Below are 21024 nucleotides of genomic sequence, written 5' to 3' on the forward strand. Positions count from 1 at the left end.
TAATAGCGAAACATGCCAGAGCTCGAGATGTATATCAGTAACATAGAGAAAGCAAGTCAGACTGGTATCAGGGAGACAACCAGAGATGAAGTGATAACTCTGACAGTGGTGGAACATGACCCAAACTGCCCAACAGCTCTCTGAGTTAATGTTACTGACAGCAGTCAAAGTCAGTAGATCATGTGGAGGTATGGAAGAATGGCCTGGACAGGGATCTACCTTGTACATCTTGTGTATTTCTGTACTGGGTCATTTACGCGTCCATGAAAATTAGCAGCATTGATAGAGACATGATTAGCAGGCTGAATCTGAAAATACATGCAGTAAGGCTGGTTGAAATACTGCTGTCAGGAAACATTATTAATGATCATTGATCTGAAAATTGTGTTGTTGATAATATGATACATGAGCTACTGTTATGAAGGCATTTTACAGGGCTCCAGATAAGGGCCGTATCAGCGTATGTACGGAACAAATATATGCAAGATACGGTAGGGAATAATTTAGAAAACGTAGCAGATACGCACCACAGCAATGGTGTACGGTCTTAGAATCATTTACAGACGTATTTATCTGAAAAAGGTTTGTTTTCTTGTTTTAATACCTGCTTACACAAGTGTAGCAATGTGGTGCATATATGAAACGAAACACAAGATTACTGATATTCCATTAAATTCCAATCTGTACTCTAAATGTACTCTTTAAGTTTTTCCAGTACTCCTATATTGAAAAAATTAGGAGTACGTATTCCTGATGTTGAAAAATTATCTGGAGCCCTGATTTTATTTTCCAAAACAAACTAGATCCGAAGATGGAATGTTTTGATCCTGTTTTCCAGACCGTAGAGACAACCAGATTGTCGGACCTGTGTCAGTAATCCTTACATACATGTGTCACTACGTGCTGTTTGAGATGTTTTTCTTTTAATTTTGGCTCAAATTTCTTTCTCTGATATATAAAGGTCAACAATGAATTAATATTATAAGGTTTTCATTGAATATATATTGGTGTGTGTCTTGCCTAAAAGTCATAGACAACATTCATGATTGCTGCAGGGTTTATTTTAAAATAAAGTTAACTGCTCAGATAAACTGTCTACCCATTGTTTTATTACACTGTAATCTGTAATCACATCAGAAGTGTTGTCTTACAAAACATGCGACTGAAATTACCTGTAGCTCTCCATACAACAAAGGAAAGATCTTGTCAGGAGACAGTCGCACACATCAGTACTCTAACAGTGGGAAGTCAATGAGAAGTAGATGGCCTCTCAAATTTGTTCACCTGGTTTAGACATCGGCAGGGTCTGTTATTGTAGCTAGGTGTCAACTACTGAAGCGTTGGCTGAGAACCGCACGGTTGTACTTGCTTCTTTATAATGGAGATGTAAACGTGTGGTGGAAGGAATACTTTTTGTGTTTAGTAGGAATGTGTTTTTGAAGCAACGTTAGAACTTAATGCGTTTAGAATTGGCACTTTTCCCAGTCAAGCTTGCATCTTTTGTAAAATGTTTCCTGATTTGATGAACTTCCACAATTGATGTATTGTCAGGTCAAATTTGGAGCTGTGATGTAGTTTGTGGCGTTTTCATGGGCAACAGTTTGGAGTATACAGAAGTTCATTGCCAAAATAGAACTGTCTTGTCACAATATTGTTATGTACTGTAGGGCCAAAGCTACCGGTGCAGATGTCCTTTGGCTGCTTTTGGTAGATTTTGATCTGAGCATGTCAGCCTAACTTGCTTAAGTGGAATACATCTGACTATGGCTTGAGACTCGTGATAGAAGTGGCGGAGATACACACTCTAGGCATCTCTGCGTGTCACCAGGACCTAGTTTCTATCACAGGTTAACCTTTACAGTCTAATATTAAAACCATTTCAAAGAGTGTCTCTTGCAAGTCAAGATTATTACAGAAATCCAGGTGGTTTTAACTAAAAACCAATTCAGATTGTTAAATTAATTGCAGATTTTTGTTCATATTACTTTAGTGACTTGAGGCTGGTATGTTACTGTTGTCGAGATGGAGACGTATTGTATTTTTCAAAGACACTAATTGTGTTGTTTTATTTTCAATTATATTTTCTGTTATTGTTTCAATATTATTTTGATCAAGGAACTGGAAAAAAATTATAGACCTTTTCATAGGGTTATGACAAGGGCCTTTTGAATTTCATGCTTATGGTAGTCACAGTGACCCTGTTCCAGGCCCCATTTTGGTAGACGGTCAGTATTAGCTAGTGGCGTCACGGTTCTATCCCTGTACTAGCTAGTGGCGTCACGGTTCTATCCCTGTACTAGCTGGTGGTAGTCATGGTTCTATCCCTGTACTAGCTGGTGGTGGTCACAGTTCTATCCCTGTACTAGCTACTGGCATCACGGTTCTATCCCTGTACTAGCTAGTGACGTCATAGTTCTATCCCTGTACTAGCTAGTGGTGGTCACTGTTCTATCCCTGTACTAGCTAGTGACGTCACGGTTCTATCCCTGTACTAGCTAGTGACGTCATGGTTCTATCCCTGTACTAGCTAGTGGTGGTCACAGTTCTATCCCTGTGCTAGGAGACGGTCAGTATTTGCAGGAGGTAGACACAGTACTCCTATTCCAACCATGTGCTGTTGTGTGTGAGGCATGTGCTTGAACGGGAGATGGGGGGATCAGGTTCTTGGAACTGTCAGCCAGAGATTCCACACAATGTCAGCCTAACTGTTGGAGGTAGTGAAAGCCAGGTATTCCACATTGACTGTGTTCAGGGAGTGGCACAGATTTCAGTCACTGCCTTGTAAACACTGGCATTCTTGGAAACTGCTATGTGCTAACAATGGATTGATGTGTAGCACAGACAGAAACATTGGGTTATTACTTTGTCTTGGTTAAACCGGTTGTATTTACACGCTATGCATCGATACATATTTGATTATTCTGTCCGGATTGAAAGTTTTTGGATATGCAATTTGGGTTATTTCATTTCGAATATAGAAACTTGTATCTGAGCAATATACATGGTATTTTAGTATAGCCTTAGGTAATTGGTTATTTTTCACTGATTATTCAGCTTAGAACAAAGCTTACTACTTGCTTTTCATTGGAAACCCAAGGTTGTCTTGACATTCTTTGCAAGAAACACTAGCAGAAATATTATTGCTGCAATAACATGTATAATCACATTGTCAAAAAAGATTATTTCCTTCACAGCGTATACACAAAAATATGTGTTTATTTGAAAAGATGTAAGACACATGCTGAGTCTCAGGTATTATAATTAACCCATGACACCTGTTTCACCACGTGTTACAACTGTCATAGCCTCCCACATAAACTGGATAAATAACAAATCTCCATGCATTACTGGCAGTAGGATTGCCAGGCTAGAGCTATGCACTGGACCAGCTCACCCTCCTCCCATACTCAGTGAACCAAGTATAGACACATATCTCCCATACTTTCACACTGAATGATGATGGATCCAGCTTCCAGGCATAACTGGCTTTCTTACACAGCCCATTCTCTATATGTCATAATAGACAGAGCCCAGTTGGACACTTTAGTCAGGGTCCTCTTCCATAAAGCATCCGTAGAGCTGAGATGATCGTAACTCCCATACTTTAGCATAGACTTACGACAGTCGGTTTGTGGAACAGGGCCTTAGGAGGGGTCTGTGGTGTGGCTTGCAATACCCCCTCTTCGTCTGTATAGACAGAGCCCAGTTGGCATGGCTTACGCAACCTCCTGTTGTCTGTATATACAGAGCCCTAGTTAGACATTTATGGGAGGGAGGGGTCTGTGGTGTTGCTTTCAGGACCCACTGTTTGTTGGTTTAGACAGATCCTAGTTGCACAATAATTGAGGGAGGGGTCTGTTGCGTGGCCTACTGGATCTTATCAATGTATGTATAAAGCAGGACACTAGAATGGAAGAAGGGGATGGTGGAGTGGCTTACCGGATTTCATGTGTGTTGCATAATTAATCTACAGGAGTTTTTGGATGACAGTGTTTCAAAAAGCAAATTGATCTGAAACCCCATCTCTTTATTTGGATGGAGCCCAGTTTGACTCTTAAGGGAAGGACAGCTTATTGGTGTGTCAAAAAGACCTCCTGTCCCTGTCAGTATACTGAGCCCAGCTCAACTCTTTAGGGAACGAAGGGTGGCTGATGCGTCTAAAGGATCCCCTGTCATTGTCTGTACATACAGTATAGACACAGCCCAGTTGTATAGCTGAGGGAGGGGTTAGTGGTGTGGCTTGTGAAAACAGTATCATGTTACTGTCGCAATAGAAGGTGGTATAGTCTGTGTTACGAACTGAACTGTAGACATAACCTGTGGTGTTGCCTTCAGTGTCGTTATCCTATCGTCAGCAGATTTGTGGTACGCCTGTCAAAGGTAAATCTCCCTTTGTCTATTGAAGAACATTCAACCCAGGTGTTGCTGTTTCAAAAGATATTTCAACCAGTGGCTGTATGAGAAGTTTGCTTTTGACCTGAACAGTGATATTTGTTTGTGGATGGAAAATTGTGTTTTTGTCAACTTTAAGATATATAAATATAGTGCTGTAAGTACTAAATGACTTTCAGCTTTGGTAATCAATTAGTAAAATTAATTTTTAAAATATTCTGGTGGTTTTCTCGTGGAGTTCCATCATCAATAAACATAAATCTTTCTGTCTGTAACGTTTTCAGGATTACACAGGATAAGAGGAAATGCTTGTCTTTGGAAGGTCCTTTATGCATCATCGTCATTTCAAGGCTGAAATGAACTTTAAATCTTTTTTTAGATATGTATTGAAACTAAACTGTTGGTACGGCCCGTACCAAAACAGATTGCATCCTGACCTGTCTTGGCTCCACTTGGCATCCATTTTTGCATCAAAATGTGGACAATTTGTAGATTAGCTTGCAAGATTGACCAGAATTATGCAAGACACCAGATTTTACATATAGGGGATTGATGACCCAATGAAAATGACAATTCCTAGTCAAAACAAAATCTTCACCGATTCATTGAAGAGTTTTAGCCTTTGACATTATGTCCGCATCCTCCCTGTTGCAGTATGTATGGAGCCTGACATTTCAGATGCTGTATTGTAAACTGTGCTGGTGGTAACAGTGATAGGAGGGAAATGATTCATGATGGACTTGTAGTGTGTTGTTTGAAAACTGGCTCAAGAGATTGACATCTGTGTTACATCTTGCCAGTGCCTCTTGATATAGCACTTGTAGTCCCGTCTCTCGTCTATAGCTTGTCCAATCCAGTGTGTGTTTTGATATGTTTCATGCGATGTTACTTTTTCCAAATAGGAATATATATATATTTTAAAGGAAGGGCTGGTTAGAATATTTTTTCACAAATATACAAAAATTGCTACCTGAAATTTGATGCCAATGACGTCAATCACTGGATTGTCCAATCCAGACTTCTTGTTTTACTGACCACCGTCATATCGCTGGAAAATTGCTGAGTTAGACAACAAATAAATAAACAAACAAATTGTAAGTTATCAACTAGAGCTGTGTATTGGTGCCTAAGTGGCGAGACGATATATCCTGATACCAGTTTAATGAGGCGAGACGATATATCATGAAAGATCTGAGAGACGATTATCATCACGATACAGTTATGGTGATACGATACATATCCCGATACTTTACAATTCTAAAAACAGGACATATATGATTGATAAAATGACTGAATCTTTATTTGTTATACAGCAGAACATGTGTTACATTCACACACACTTAAAAGTCTGTTCATATAATAAAGTTTCAGCATTTAATGCTTAAGAAAGTACAATCAAACATATTCAGTATACCTTGATCTAGGTTTCCCTTGGAAAGTTGTGTTTCTGCACCAATGCTTTCACAGACAATTCAATGTAATTTATACCAGAATTACTGAAAAGAACTCTTAAGTATGCTTTCTAAATTTTATCTTCTCTTTCTTAACAAAGCTAATACATCGTTCATTGTTGTTAATAAATGGTGTTATTTGTCATACAACTAAAACATGTTTCAATTACTTAAAGACAAGTCTTTTACAGTTCACAGAGATTGAAAAATGTTCACATTCTTTCACTGATACACCAGCTCCTTTGTTCATGTAACTTTAAGTAGTATTTAAGTAGTATGGGGATATATCGTCTCTTGTGGCGATACATCGATGTATCATGGGCCCTTGCGATATAAATATCCTGATATGTTGCCTAAATGTGTTTTGTATTGATGCACTTGTATCACGTAGTTGACGATGCAAACATCGATACTATCGATGAATCGTTACACCACTATTATCAACACACAATTAATTTTGGAACACCCCCCCCCCCCCCCCGAAATGATTTCATGTTCTGTTTCTTTTCACCTGGAGCAGTATGGCAGTGTTCTTGTTGAGCATTTCATCCTCAAACCAACTAAGGTTTAGTTTCCCACGTGGGTGCAATATGTTAAATTTTGATTATATCTAATCAACCTGGGGATTTAGATTAAAAACAACTGATGGCAAAGAAAAACAACAAACAGCTTTGAAAACTTGTGAATGTAACTTAAGCTGTGGGAGGGGATGTTCTGTTTCTATGTAGACAAAACTGCTTGAGTTGTGTTAGTCTGTCTCACAGTCCCTGAACCACATTATTTTCTCTCCTGCCTAGCCCTCCCTGCAATGTAGTCTGTCTCACAGTCCCTGAACCACATTATTTTCCCTCCTGCCTAGCCCTCCCTGCAATGTAGTCTGTCTCACAGTCCCTGAACCACATTATTTTCCCTCCTGCCTAGGCCTCCCTGCAATGTAGTCTGTCTCACAGTCCCTGAACCACATTATTTTCCCTACTGCCAAGCCCTCTCTGCAGTGCTAAAGCCCTAAATAAAGCAAGTCTAGATTTCCTCAGGTTCAGGTCTCCCTGGGGCTCCTTTTCAATTTAAATGGGCATGTTTGTTACTATCAAAATTTTATACATTCAGAGACTAAGCATTAGTCTAGTGTAGGCCTGGTGTGAAGGTGCAGGATGCCTTCAAGCGTGTTGAGTCACTCTGGATGAATGAATGTGTGTCCGTATTGCCAGCATCACAACAAGGCCGTCCAAGAGTCAGTTCCCACTGTTGTGACTCACCCGGTATAACCCCAGCCCATAGTTGTGATAGGATTTGATATAGATTTGTATGTCTTTAAGTAGCCATTGTATAATAGTTACTTAGCCATTAAGAATTTATGAATATTTATGTCAATTTTTCTGTTAGCTTAGTACAGGTCACATAAAAATATTACTTACACATAATGCAGTTGTTGGGACAGTTATTGCCCAACAGTTATTGGATCGGGTGCTTAATATGGTGGGTACAAAATATAACATTTTTAATTTCAAACCATATGCCATATTTTTTTCCTGAAGAAACAGTTTTATTCCCCATGTGACATATAAAGCACTGAATACAGAAACCAAACTAGATTTTCGTAAGGCCTGTCTTGTAACTGCTAGATGGTGACTACTAGGGCTGCAATGAATACTCTATGTGACGAATATGATGTTTATCATGAATATTGGATAACGAATACGAATAATTATTCACGAATACAATATTGTAGTTAAGTGATTGATGTACAGTATGGAACGTACATATTGACAGTGTTAATTTGTCACAGCAATAACCAGTGATCTCATGACAGTCAAATTTGGTATGTATGATCGACAGTACCATGTGCAGTCTTGGCAAACTAACATGACTTGCACTACTGCAATGCTAGTACATGTTCCATTCTTGCATATCTCACTTTGGAAAGGACATAAGGGTTCAAGTAAAACATGCTCCCTTAAAAAAATCGTAAATATTCGTTAATATTCGGTTCTGGTGACCACTAACAGTAATAACAAATTGAATTCATGAAGGGCTACGGTTCGATTCACCGAATATGCGAGTGAATCGTTACAGCCTTAGGGACTACCCCTTTAAATGCTTCTTTGCATCATGTTGGAGAAACGGTGGGTGTTTACTATCATTACAGCAGGTATGCATTTAAATGCTAGATTATTTGTAGATTTTTCCGAAGGGAACTCGAAAGTTGGAACTACCACATGTGAAAACAGTGAAGGAGTCACGGTTACCATTTTTCCAGATGCATGACTTGGTCTGAGTATCAGTGGTTGACTTTTTACCTGTCATGTACCGGTTAGCATGCCATTCCGTCACACACACACATTGAAAGATTCTCGCTGAATGTCATGACCAGCTGGGGTTGAACCGAGGGTTACGTTTAATGGCGATGCCCTTCTGTAGACGGATCTATGTAGGACATATTTGTGGGAGGAGGAAATGTCTGCCACAGACGTAGCAGGATAAACATGATGCTCCTGTAAGCACTTTTCAAGGTAAGAACTAATCTAAGTACTACTGAGGGTTTGGAGACTCCAAGAGCATGTAGATGGTGAGGTGTAGGAATGTTTCTGACATTATTACAGCATCTGTCTTGGTTAGTGTTCTGTCATGTGTCTGGATGTTATCTTGATGGACTTGGTTAGAGCAGTGAGCAGGTATCTACATCTTGTCTCTGCCATGGAAACTATTCACAGTGAATGTTTAATGGGAAAGTGTTTTTCAAGGTTTCATGAGTGGCAGTCAAGAGAAAGATATTGGAAATTATTTCAGATGATCGTTTGGAATAGGATAGTATATTTGTTGTTTAATGCCACACTCAGCAATATTCCAGCTATACAGCAGCGGTCTGTAAATAATCAAGTCTGGACCAGACAATCCAGTGATCAACATCATGAGCATCGATCTATGTAATTAGGATACAATGACATGTGTCAACTTAGACTCAACTAAGTCATCGAGCCTGACCACCTGACTTTTTTAGTTGCCTCTTACGACAAGCATGGGTTTCTCAAGACCAATTCTAACCCGGATCTTCATGGGTTGAAGATTGAGAAGCGACTGGAAATCTAGTTCAGTCAGGGGTGGAAATAACCCATTGCCCGACGTCCGAGTCGAGTGTTTTTTTCTGTCGGGCAAGCAAATTTGTATATCACACTGTACCGGTGTCCATTTGACTTTCCAATGTTAATTATGTTGTTAATATAAAAATCAGCAAGAAAACGGTCGGTATAGTGGAAAAAATATCAGGGCAAGTGATTTTACATGTGCCACTGTACCAGAGTACACTAGCAATTTGAAAGTTATTTCCACCCATGTCAGTCGGTGTAAATCAGAAGTTAACCATCTTGTTCTTCTCTCGACATGGATGGACTTAGGCAACTCTCTGTGACTTAGGCAACTAATCTGAACTCCAAGTCTGTTATGTTTAATCTGGTTTAGCAAGGTCAGTTCATACTGGTATGTATATCGAGTTAAAACCAACTGAAAGTGATGCTGAGTTCAAGTTTGGGGGACCCGTAAAGGTCCAGGTTAGAATGAGCCTTTAGTAACCCATACTTGTCGTAAGAGGCAACTAACGGGATCGGGTGTCAGGGTCGCTGACGTTGTTGACACATGTCATCGGTTCCCAATTGGGCAGATCGATGCCCATGCTGTTGATCACTGAATTGTCTGGTCCAGACTCGATTATTTACACACCGCCGCCATATAGCTGGAATATTGCTGAGTGCAGCGTAAACTTAACTCACTCACTCAAGTTTGAGGTAGTAGACAAAAAATGTTTTGGCACTGACTTCTGATGAGAGTAGCAGCTCTGCCCAGCTGGAGCAACAGGCTACATGTTGGAGTTACCTGTTTTCTGAAGTAAATACATTGGGCATGTAGGATGGAGAGAGCTCTATGGATGTACAACTTCTTTATTGCAATATGCGATGTTCCAGTGTAGATGCTAACACTGTTATCAAGTGATGAAGTCGAAGTTATTGAGCAGCCCAAACAAAGTTGAACATTCAGGATAACCAGCTGGATAACCAGTTGTTCTGCTCAGCAGAGATGTGCGACCCTTCAGAGTATATCCTTGCCATGAAATTATCTGGGAGAAGTTGTTTTTCCAATTAACACAATATGCCAGTGTTGAATAACTGGTTTGTCAAAGCAGATTGGCGCATGACCCATTCGCACTTTATCACTCTGCTGAAGTTGACAGTGTTGAGAAGATACAGGAATTTACAGGCAATATCCAGTTGTACAAGCAGGAGGATGGCCGTGCAATTATTCTCAAGGATTGCTGTTTCACATCTTCTCTCAGTGCACCGGTACGTTTCCTTTCTGGTGATTTAAGCTACTCAGGATTATTCCTAACTGTAAACACGGCTGAACACAATCTTATCACAATATTTTTGAGATGGTATTGAAATTTTCATGAAATAAAAAATCCAGTGGCATTCACCTCACTGAGGATATCAATAGGTCCAGGACTTCTTGAGTAATATTGATAAAACTTGTAGAGTAATTTATTGTATTCCATTTTGCACATTGATAATATTCTCTTGGTGGATGTGCAACGTATCTTATAGGGAGCCCCTCTTCCCAGAGAGACTGTTCGTGGTCAGGCACGACACATGAATAACTGGTTGCAGGACCTTAATGGCTCCCTACAGGCTGCCATTGCAGTGATCATATGAAATGATACAGAATATATATCATAGTTTTAAAAACCTTTGGACGAAACAAACATAATCACCATGTGCTTATATCGCATGATGTCATCACAAGAAAGGTTTCTATTTGGGGGTTTCTGTGGTTATGTGTTTCACACTGAACTGTATTTTTCTGTGTGACAGCAGTCTGTAAATATAAATTGAGTCTGCTTTTAATAACCAGGTGCTTGTTAATAAAGATTTTGATTCAGTTACTGGAACCAGTCAGCCATGTGAAGTCTTTGTATATTCTATAAGGGGAGTAACCTTCAATTTACTTTTGGACCTATTTTGAATACGCACAAGACGCAAGGTTTATGTCATGTGATTAGTACACCAGACACTTACGTGACTTTGCATCCTACAGAGTGAAGGCTTGGCTTTGTCTGAGTGTTTTACCTTTAGTGCAACACCAGGGTGGTAAATTGCTGCAGATATTAAATTATATTGATCTTAATTATCGGATTTCTAGACATTACTTTTTATCTTTTGCATGGAAGGGTGATAGAGAAATCTTTGTAGTTGGCTATGTAGTTTTTAGAATGTCATGCTTTGGCCTCAGTTGTACTTCTTAGATGAAAGAGAGAACAAGTGCTCCTTTATGCTGAAGTCAGCAATATTCCAGCTATGTCATGGTGACCTTCATGGTAAACCAGTGGTTGAAAGCATGAGCAAGGATTTGTACTACACAGTGATATACCACTGTAAACACCCAATGATGATGTTTGTAACAATAACCATGGCATCAGACCAGTCCTTGTCTTATCCCATCATTGTCAGTCATTCCAAAGGCAGAGCAACAACAAGTACCACCGTTTAAAGTCTTTTAGGCTAGTGATCGAGCTACCGATCTTCTGCTGTTTAGGAAGAGACTAGTCAGTAAACCACGGAGACAGTCCTTTCAGACTGAAACTGGGCAACTTATATGACAAGGACGTCTCACCAAGCTGATGTATCACTGACATTGTTTTAGTGTGATCCACTCCGGTGGTAATGATTCTTAACATCGGCGTATGAAGCTGTGACTCACACAAATTAAAATATTACCATAATGAATCATGAGTCGACTTTGCTTGTGCAGTTGAAGTTATTATGATTGATCATTTTGTCCATAATATTTTTTAAAAATTAAATGAATGCGATACGTCAGATATTGATTTGAACCATCTAGAAGGACTATTAAAATATTCAACCATTATCTGATGCAAATCATTTAGACATGATTTTATTATAACCAGATCATAATAATGTTGACTGCAATGTGTCTTGTGGTTTTGAAGACTTGTCTGACTGCCTGTATTGCCAAAGCGTTCTATAAATAAGTGTAACCCATCCTTACAATGTAGTTGAGGTCAGGTCAGTAGACAGGTAAATAGTATCCTCATATGCCTCATTATTACATCTCTATCAACCGTGACCATGAATATATATGATAGGTGTAATATATAATGTATTGACCCTCAAAGCATATCGGGGATGTGTGGAATGTTTTAAGGGATTGGACTGTTTGTTGGTGTTGTATGACATCTCTCTTCATAATAATAATAATGTGTCCATTTATATAGCGCCCAACTCCACACTAGGTATGCTCATAGAGCTAACAATCAACGCACAGTACATTATTACCCTGGATTACCGTGAGTTCATTTTAAAAAATGACATCTTGAAATCATTTTCTCAACTATTTGACTTCCATTTACAGCATTTAGTAGAACTTGAAGGATTGCTGGGAAATATTCAGTTGTTTTGTGTAACTGATGGTACAAGACTGGCCGAGTGTTATTAATGTGATAATGGGACATGGCAGCTTGAAAACATTTTTTCCGCTATCTACTTAGCTTAGAATAGTTAGATGTATTGTATTTTGGAGAGAAGGGTTGCTGAGAATAAAGTGTTGGTTTGTGTAGCTGATGGTTTGTGATCCGCTGAGTGTTATGGATGTGGTAATGTTGAATAGAACAGGTCACTAAGATTTAAAACTGCTGGCTCCTGTAAATGGTTTATTGCTGTTGATTTCGATATTACACTTTTGATGTTGTTCAGGGCTTGATCTAGACCTGCTTTCAGGCCAGTACCTGTCTCCATGTCTGTTGCAAATGTCTCAATTACTTAAAACTTGGAACTAAGCATTCACTATTATATTAATCTCTAGCATTATGGCTTTGTAACTTGTATTTCTTTGGAAACAGAACCAGTACAGTCTAAGAAGCTTCAATGCAATGTTGAATTTCCCTCAAATTCCCCCAAATTCCAATTTTGAACAAAAGAAGGATTTTCTATTCCTGCCTGCCTTGGGCGTCTGGTTTGGGATTTATGATTAAGCTCTGTGATGTTGCAGAGGAGAGAACATAGACTGGAAGCATCTGGTCTTGTTTCTGAAATGTTTGGAATTGATTTAATTTTTCAAGACTGATCACAGGTATCACAGATAATATTGTAATATTTTCTATACATTGTCTGTTACCTGGCTATTGTGTTTCCATTATAGTCATTTTTAAAAATTCATTAAATTGAAATCATGTAATTTGAAAATGTTTGATCAGATGTCATAATCAGTTCTTTGTTTGAAAGCTGTAACCAAACTCATTTACTAGTGCTGACATTGCACTTTTTGCGAGAAGCTATTTGTGGAATACTCTTGAGTTGAAAAATAGGATTTGTTGCTACATGATCTCTTTAGTTATTTATCTATGCGTGACATTCTTTAGACTTTCAAAATAAAAAAAAAGAAGTAATATTGATTTTGATGTTGTAATGTTTATGTTAGCAATCTGTAAATTGAAACAATCTCTATATAGTCAGAAACATGTGAGAGCCAGTACCGTAAAAAATCTGTTTGCTTGCTTTATTATTTATAATGTAACTGACATTTGAAAGTGAAATTCTATTGTATTTTTCCAAAGTCAATTTACAAGATGCAGTCTGAGGGCGTGGGCACTCTTTGTCAATCCTGCTTAAGACTGCATCAAGTGCATCTTCTTTTCCTCTGTGCACTTAAACATGACATTTGTATTCTTAAACCTTAAAAATTAATTGATTTGCACGTCAGCATTCAGGTGTGTTCACAGTTACATGCACAATTCCAGAGCAGATTATTGGATTCAGCAAGACTTGTCAGAGTGACCTAATGATAGGTGCCTTGACTTCTTAGGGACGGAAATATGCTCTTGTTCTGTGGCATTGAGCCTCAGCAACATCATCTTACATTGACAACACAGATCACTGCCGGCACGGCTCAGGATTTTATTGAAATGTAAATTGGGTAAAAACTCATTTGATATTTGCTACTTGAAAAATGGGCACATAATGTATTTTGTTGATAGTTTAAGGTTACACTCAGCAATATTCCATGTATATGATAACTGCATAAAAATAATCAAATCTGGACTTGGCAATCAAATGCTTTTTATTGTAGGAAGGCGTTTCCTATTCTCGCGGTACTTACGGATATTGGCTGAAAAAATAACAAACCATTCTTATCGTATGAATGCTTGTTGTTTTTAAATGAAGGGCCTTCTCCTCTAACAACTACATCTATCAGCTGCCAGATCCATCGGGTGAATTACCACTCGTGAGCCAGGTGATAAACAATGCGATCCGCCATTGACGAAACGAGGCTTCTCCCATTCTCGCGGTATTACCAGGAATTAGCGTTATTGAGTGTGTGTAAGAGCATCCTGCCAGAAAGGGTGGGAAAAAGTAATGATATGTCCAAGTTGGCATAAACTCCCCAATATTCGTGACATTGCAAGATTTTGATCACTTACAGACTTGGTCCACTGCCTAGTTACCAGTCGGTGATGTAAACAACCGGTAAGTGTCGCGCATCGGCGATTTCGGCAGAAAACGTGTTTACCGCGAGAATAGGAAACCCGTGAGAAAAGGAGACGGACCTATAAGCATTAATTCATGCCCTGAAGGCACACCGCCATGCTATCAGCTAAGTTACCGTACCTGACCACTGGTTTCATTTGGACGCTGGGGACCAGTTCAGACCCAGGATCCACATGGAGGGTCATCATAGAGACAACTGAAAAAAATTCATAAGTAGGGCCCTCTTTACATGCCGTGTTCTGTGCCATGTGTGTGCTTCTAAGAATCAGTGATGTTTCAAATAAAGGTCAGGTGTTAAGACATGGGAGACACCTCAGCAGGATATTGAAATAGAGGTTCTATTCCTCGATTCACTTTTCTTGTCAAGAGTTCTAATGATATCTTAGAATAGAATATTTTTAGCTGGTGTAAAACTCGTTATACCTCTGAGGTGATTTTGTGCTCTGTTTAGCATGAACACAAACTGGTTGTCTCTGGACTCCGTAATTTGATGAGGTCTCCGTGCCATTAGTGGAGTAACATGCAAACATTTTGTAGTAGCAGCATGTGCTTAGGTCAAGATCATGGGACACGATTCGTTGAAATTTATGTTTCTAGTTGGAAATTCTACATATTCCTTGTAACAGGAAGTACAAGTGTTTATTATTTATGGCCTGTAGGCATGGTAAAGGAAGAATATTGTACGGATCGGGAAAATGATAGAATGAGTTTCTTAATGTACAGAACCGTAACCTAAATTCGTGGATCCCGATAATTATCATGCTATCTCATTAATTAAGTATTGTATGACATCACGAAGCGGTACTTTTGATGTACACACATTGACACGCCTCGCTCAAAGAAGTCTCCAGAATCTCTGCATTACACATAAGTAAACTAAATCTAATTGTCCGGCACTGAGATAAATAGCCCAAGATCACAAATGCCACTAATACCAAATTCAATTTCTACAAAGTGTCAAGTAAAAAAGATACTGTTAGCACCAACCTTCTTACATCTCACCGTCTGCTTTCCTAGGTGTCAATACTTACTGCAATGGGCTGTTGTACATTGTGATATATTGTAACCGATAACCTAATCCACGAAACAAGCCGACGTCACATTTTGTGTTTTATTCACGAGTGAGTATACAAAATGAAATTTTGCATTTAAAATATGATTTTCGGCACACTTCCCCGGCGCAAGTCGCTGATTTATATTTGTTGTAAAAGCAAGGTACCCTGTGGTACCAGGGTTAGAATAGGCCCCCAGAATTCCTTTCTTGTCAGAAGAGATGACTTCATTGGATGCGGTGGTCAGACTTGGTTACTCGGTTCAGTGGACATGATCTTTCCTTGACAACATGAGACATAGCTTACAACATAAACTGTCATGTTGATCTGTTGACAGGCCACATTAATGTAACTGAAATATTACTGGGATGAACAGAAACTGGCAGTCAATATTGAAACGAAGATCCAGTGGCCACAATGTTTGATTGTGTTGCCATGACAATGGATCCTGCAGTCAACATTGGTTTCCCAGAATGGATTGTTTACTGGTTGCTGTGGTACTTCTGAAATGTTCCAGACGGCCGCATCCTCCGGCCTCCTCCTACTATATGCACTTGGTCAAAGCAACAGTTTATTTTAGGCTGAAGTTACTTCAACTTGAGTTCCACAAAAGCAGGGTGATGTGATATCAGTGAATATTTTACCAGGGTTAAACCAAATAGACTGGAGTGAAGGAGGGGGACAGTAACTGTCGTCTGAACTTGTTCTGACAATTTCACAAATTGCTTATTGATCCCAAAGTCAAATATAGCAACAGAACAGCTCAAAACAGAGTGGTTTCTGATAAGGAAGGATTTTCCTTGGATGTGATGAAAAAGGTCAGAGGGGTTTAGGTTTTAAGGAGACCTGTTGTATCCTTAGGAGTAGAGTTTGTTATTTTTGGCAGTACGAAGATTATTGGAACCCTATATATGGACAATAATAGTTGGCTGTCATGGTGGCAATTGACATCGATCAGGCTTGCTCTGGAACAGTGAAGTCAGCTCTCTGTTTAGAAGTGATCATTTCCCCATGATATCGTTTCCATCAAAGGGTCAGAAAGAATAGATAGAGATTGTCCAAATAGTTGAAATCTGATGCTGATTTCTTTTCTTGAAATTCCATTTCCGTTTTGGTGATATGGTTAAGACATCAAGAGACCTTCATTGCCTTCAATGAAATATTTCGATATTCAAATGTAATTTTTTTGTGAAGTTTAGTTCTGAATGTGCTGCCATTGTTGTCCATCACAGGTGGCACTTCAGTATCAGGCTCTGTCAAATCTGATTTACCTCCTCATCTTTCAGTGAGTTGAAAGTACTTGATGAATCTTTGTGATGCTGTTAAAGTGCCTTGCCAAGGCCCAAGAAACCTCTCTCTGCTTCTGTTCTGAAGCAGTGTTTGGAATGAAGCTTTTCAGTTCATGTGAAAGGGGGAGACTGTTACACATGTTGTTATAAACAAACATAATTTGGCTTTGTTGACAGTTGTCAGGCAACATGTATCTCCTGAGTGGCTTTGGTAGACATTGTGTTCACCATTTGACACAAATAGATGACCTGTTCAAATGTGCATTAAATCCTGAGCTGCCAAGCAGACATAATATTCAGCTCATGGTTTTGCATGAAAACCTGTTACATTCAGAAGTGCTACAGTAACTACATGTTTATGTTTGATATTTAGCTTAGATAAGTTAAGATGGTAAAATTATAAGCCATTTTAAATCTCTTAGCCAGACAGCACTCCTGTCTTTGATGTGGTTGAAACCTTGGGTGAAACAGTTCACAGTTGTCAGAGTTACACATAATGACAGATGGCACACCTAACCGATGTGCCAGGTTATGGTTTGTTTTGTCTTGATTAAGAAAACCCGTAAAATTTACAATAACAGTTGTCCAAGAACATTAACCGAAGTTCTTAGGCAGTGTTCACGAAAAGCATCTGACCCTCTGACAATCCGGCAGATTCGCCAACGGTTCGACAGAAGTCTACAACCCACCAGCCCCAGTGACTGTAAATTTCACAATGACTTTGACTGAAGTTGTTATATGTGACATGTGACACTTGTTTGCTGTTTATAAATCTTATGTTTGTTAATAATTTCAATGCCAATTATAAGAAATGTTAAATCTGAAATGTGTGTCTAATTATATTCTATGGGTCCTGTGAATTTTCAATGGGTCAGACAGACATCTGAAACTTACAGGACCCAGTGTCCTGATACTTTAAAACACCATTCGTGAACACTGCTTAGGCTACTGTTACCTGTCACTATGTACAGCAAAATGTAAGTCTAATTTTGTTTTTCATATCCTAGTTTATTACTGCCAGTATTGAAATACCTAAAGAAAACGTGAAGAATTATTGTTTGATGCAATTGCACTGATTGGGCAACAAGATGGCGATGTCTGTGTCCTGTGTATTGTAGGTCACTGCCGTTCTGTTGTACATCAAGACATTCATCCGTGGACAGCAACCTGTGTTGTTCTGGAGCTTCATGGTGCCACTCATGAATATTTCAATCATGTTGTGTCTGACTTGGTCGTTATTGATCTGAAGCCGACACTCCGTAGTTCCACCCTACATGAATGTATGTGACCTCTGTGTTTGAGATTAGCATTCATGGTGTGGGATTCAGAAGCACAGGACCTGTTGTTTTCAGGACAAAAAATCTAGTTTTCATCGTATCTGCAAAATGTGTTACCAATACATTCCTACTTGAGTTTGCAGCTGAAATTCATTATGCTGTCCTGTGTCTGTATATATATGATAGTGTTTGTAATTAGGTGTCTTGTGTTGTTTTGCTATTTCGTTGTAGGAATTTTCTTTGGTTTCAAATTAGATGATTTTCTTGAAAATTGACAAATTTTTATACAATGTTACAAAGATTTTCTACTTATTTGATAATGATGCAGAAAAATGTCTTGTCAGAAGTTGACAAAATCATGAAACATCCTATTACCATTATTCTCCAGCAAAATATTGGCTTTTACTGCTGAATATTAGAGTTAGTATGAGAACATTTGTGTTAAATACAATATGGCAGGAGATGCAGCTACAAGAGAAATCTCAAAATGTCAATCCAATTCTATTTCTGATTTCAAGATGGACACACGAATATGACCTTAAAATAACCTATTGACATTCATTGTGGTGTGTAGTACTTGTCTGTTCTTTCAGTTCTCGTCTGTCTGAATGTAGGAAGTGAACAGACCAGTGCATCAGCTCTATATTCAGCTAAGAGAGTAGTAATATCTATTATACATCAATCGATAAATTCCTTTCCATATGGCCGTGCCGAACATATCGCAGGCAAGCTGAGACTGCAGCATCGGTTGTTCACAGTAAACATTATGTCCCGTATCGATGCAGTGAGTCAGTGCGTGAAGTCAAACAAGTTATACCACTGAGGCTATGATGGGCATAAAGAGGCATATCGGACCAGCTGTATTCTGTGTGGGGGAGACCTGTGTAGCAGCCACTGTGGCCGTGTCTTTTAACCTGCTTGTAACACAGACAGGGATTTATTTAGCTCTACTCTCAGGCTGATATATGGCTTCAAGTCTGCAGCAAATGTTGGTGAATAATCCTGAACGTTGATAAAATCCCATTTCATGTCAGTATGTGCATGTGTATAACCAATGTTAAGTTTTTTTGAGGTGTATTAAATTTGAAAACAGAACTAATAGAGAGGAAGAGGTAGACTAAGGCTGAGTTTCTGAATATATGTAATTTCGACAGAAACAAGCAAGACCTATTAACCCATTCAACACCGCAGGCGGCTTAAGCGGCCACAACGTTATGAGTCCCCAGACACCGGAGGCTGATTAAGCGGCCAGGCAGTAGTCGCGTCAAAATGAGACATAATTTTAGGAACCTACCTGACTTATGATTAACCTACCTGACTTATGATTCATATATTAAATCTATCACATTTCACAATGTCTGAAAACACTTATTAAATTTCAATTTATCATAAATTATCAGCAGAATTAAAATTATAAACTATTTTTCGCAATGTTATTGAAAACAACGATTCTCGTACACATGCTTCGGCAGCGGGTCCACAATAACATTGTCAAAGAGCAAAGTAACGATGTTTCGAGGAATTCATTAAATAAATTGAATAAACTAATGAATAAAATCAACAACAACATTCATAAAAGTTGTCAAACGTGCATATAAAATTACTATTTCCATCTTTTTGTGCGATCATGTAATGTAAGTCAAGTCACTGACAAGTGACATCTCGACTCGCCTCAATCTTCACTTTCGGACACGATGTTTAATGCGAAAATATATACATGAAGCATTTTGTCACAGATCATAACCTAGCACGACGTCCAATAAGTTCCATAATTTACATTATAGGTAGCGATTTCTTGCTTAATATGTTCAGAATAGCATTATTTTACCCAAAACTTTTGTCTAAATCTAAAAGTTTTAGTTTTACGAAGGGCGGTATCCATTGCCGTAATATGATTGGCTGCCTTAGGTCACGTGTCTGATTTTGACCAATCACGACCCTTATAGCAGACTGTTGCGAAAAAGCGTCATTAGAAACCAATCTTTATCCAATAAAATCGCTTCTTACAACTGTGAAAATACTCTTGGCAAGGGTACAGTGATATTGATGATGTTCAGAGCTTTCGAACGATGCCCGACATCAAACGATTCCCCTCGCATGTTGTTCATACGAAGCTTCGAAAACGGAGGTATTTTCCGTTGTTATGTCATGTTACCGAGCGGAAAGACACAGATATCGGGAAATAGGCGACCATACATATTATTTAAGAAATCTTTTTATAATAATTTTCTGATGTCGTAAAAATGAAAATATAAAAGAAAAAGGCACAGGCATGTTATGACATGTCACAAATGGAAAAAAATCGCCATAGTTTTTGCTTCTTTCGTGGTTTATCTGGACGTTATGAATGTAAGCATGCATTTTCATTCAAAAATACATTTATTTAAGTTGTAGTTGTATTATTTGAATAATATTATAAAAATAAACTTCGTATATATCAACAGTAGGATTAGATCTTTTAAATGGTGTATGGGATGTAGTAGCAATAACGTTTTACAAGCTTATAATTTCCTTCATAAACATAGGCTTCATCTATGACCTCAGGGTCTCTGGTAGACTAAGGCTTAGTCTCTGAATATATATAATTTTGATAGTAACAAACAAGCCCATTTATATTGAAAAGGAGCCCTAGGGAGACCTGAGGAAATCTAGACTTGCTTTATTTAGGGCTTTAGCACTGCAGAGAGGGCTTGGCAGTAGGGAAATTAATGTGGTTCAGGGACTGTGAGACAGACTAGGTCTCTGGGAACTCGGTGTCATGGCAGTAAATGCCTCTGGTTGACTGGTGTTGAAAGAGTTAAATTGAAAAGGAGCCCCAGTGAGAAAGGAGATTCCTGAACTTGAGGAAATCTAGACTTTAGTATTGCAGAAAGGGCTAGGCAGTAGGGAAAGTACTGTGGTTCAGGGACTGTTTTGAGACATATAAAAAAAACATATTCATGTACAATAAGCAATAAGACACGTTGTGGTTTAAAAAGGGGTTTTCTAAGGCTGATGCCCAATGATATTTATTT

General features: G+C 38.7%; 1 protein-coding gene across 1 annotated transcript in view; it reads left to right on the forward strand.

Moving 5' to 3' along the window:
• LOC124285084 (kinesin heavy chain-like) overlaps positions 1 to 21024 on the forward strand; it is a 77981-nt gene that overhangs the window by 14887 nt on the left and 42070 nt on the right.

The sequence above is a fragment of the Haliotis rubra genome, unplaced genomic scaffold (assembly GCF_003918875.1).
Source record: "Haliotis rubra isolate DU_JTF1 unplaced genomic scaffold, ASM391887v1 Scf351, whole genome shotgun sequence".
Lineage (NCBI taxonomy): Eukaryota > Metazoa > Mollusca > Gastropoda > Lepetellida > Haliotidae > Haliotis > Haliotis rubra.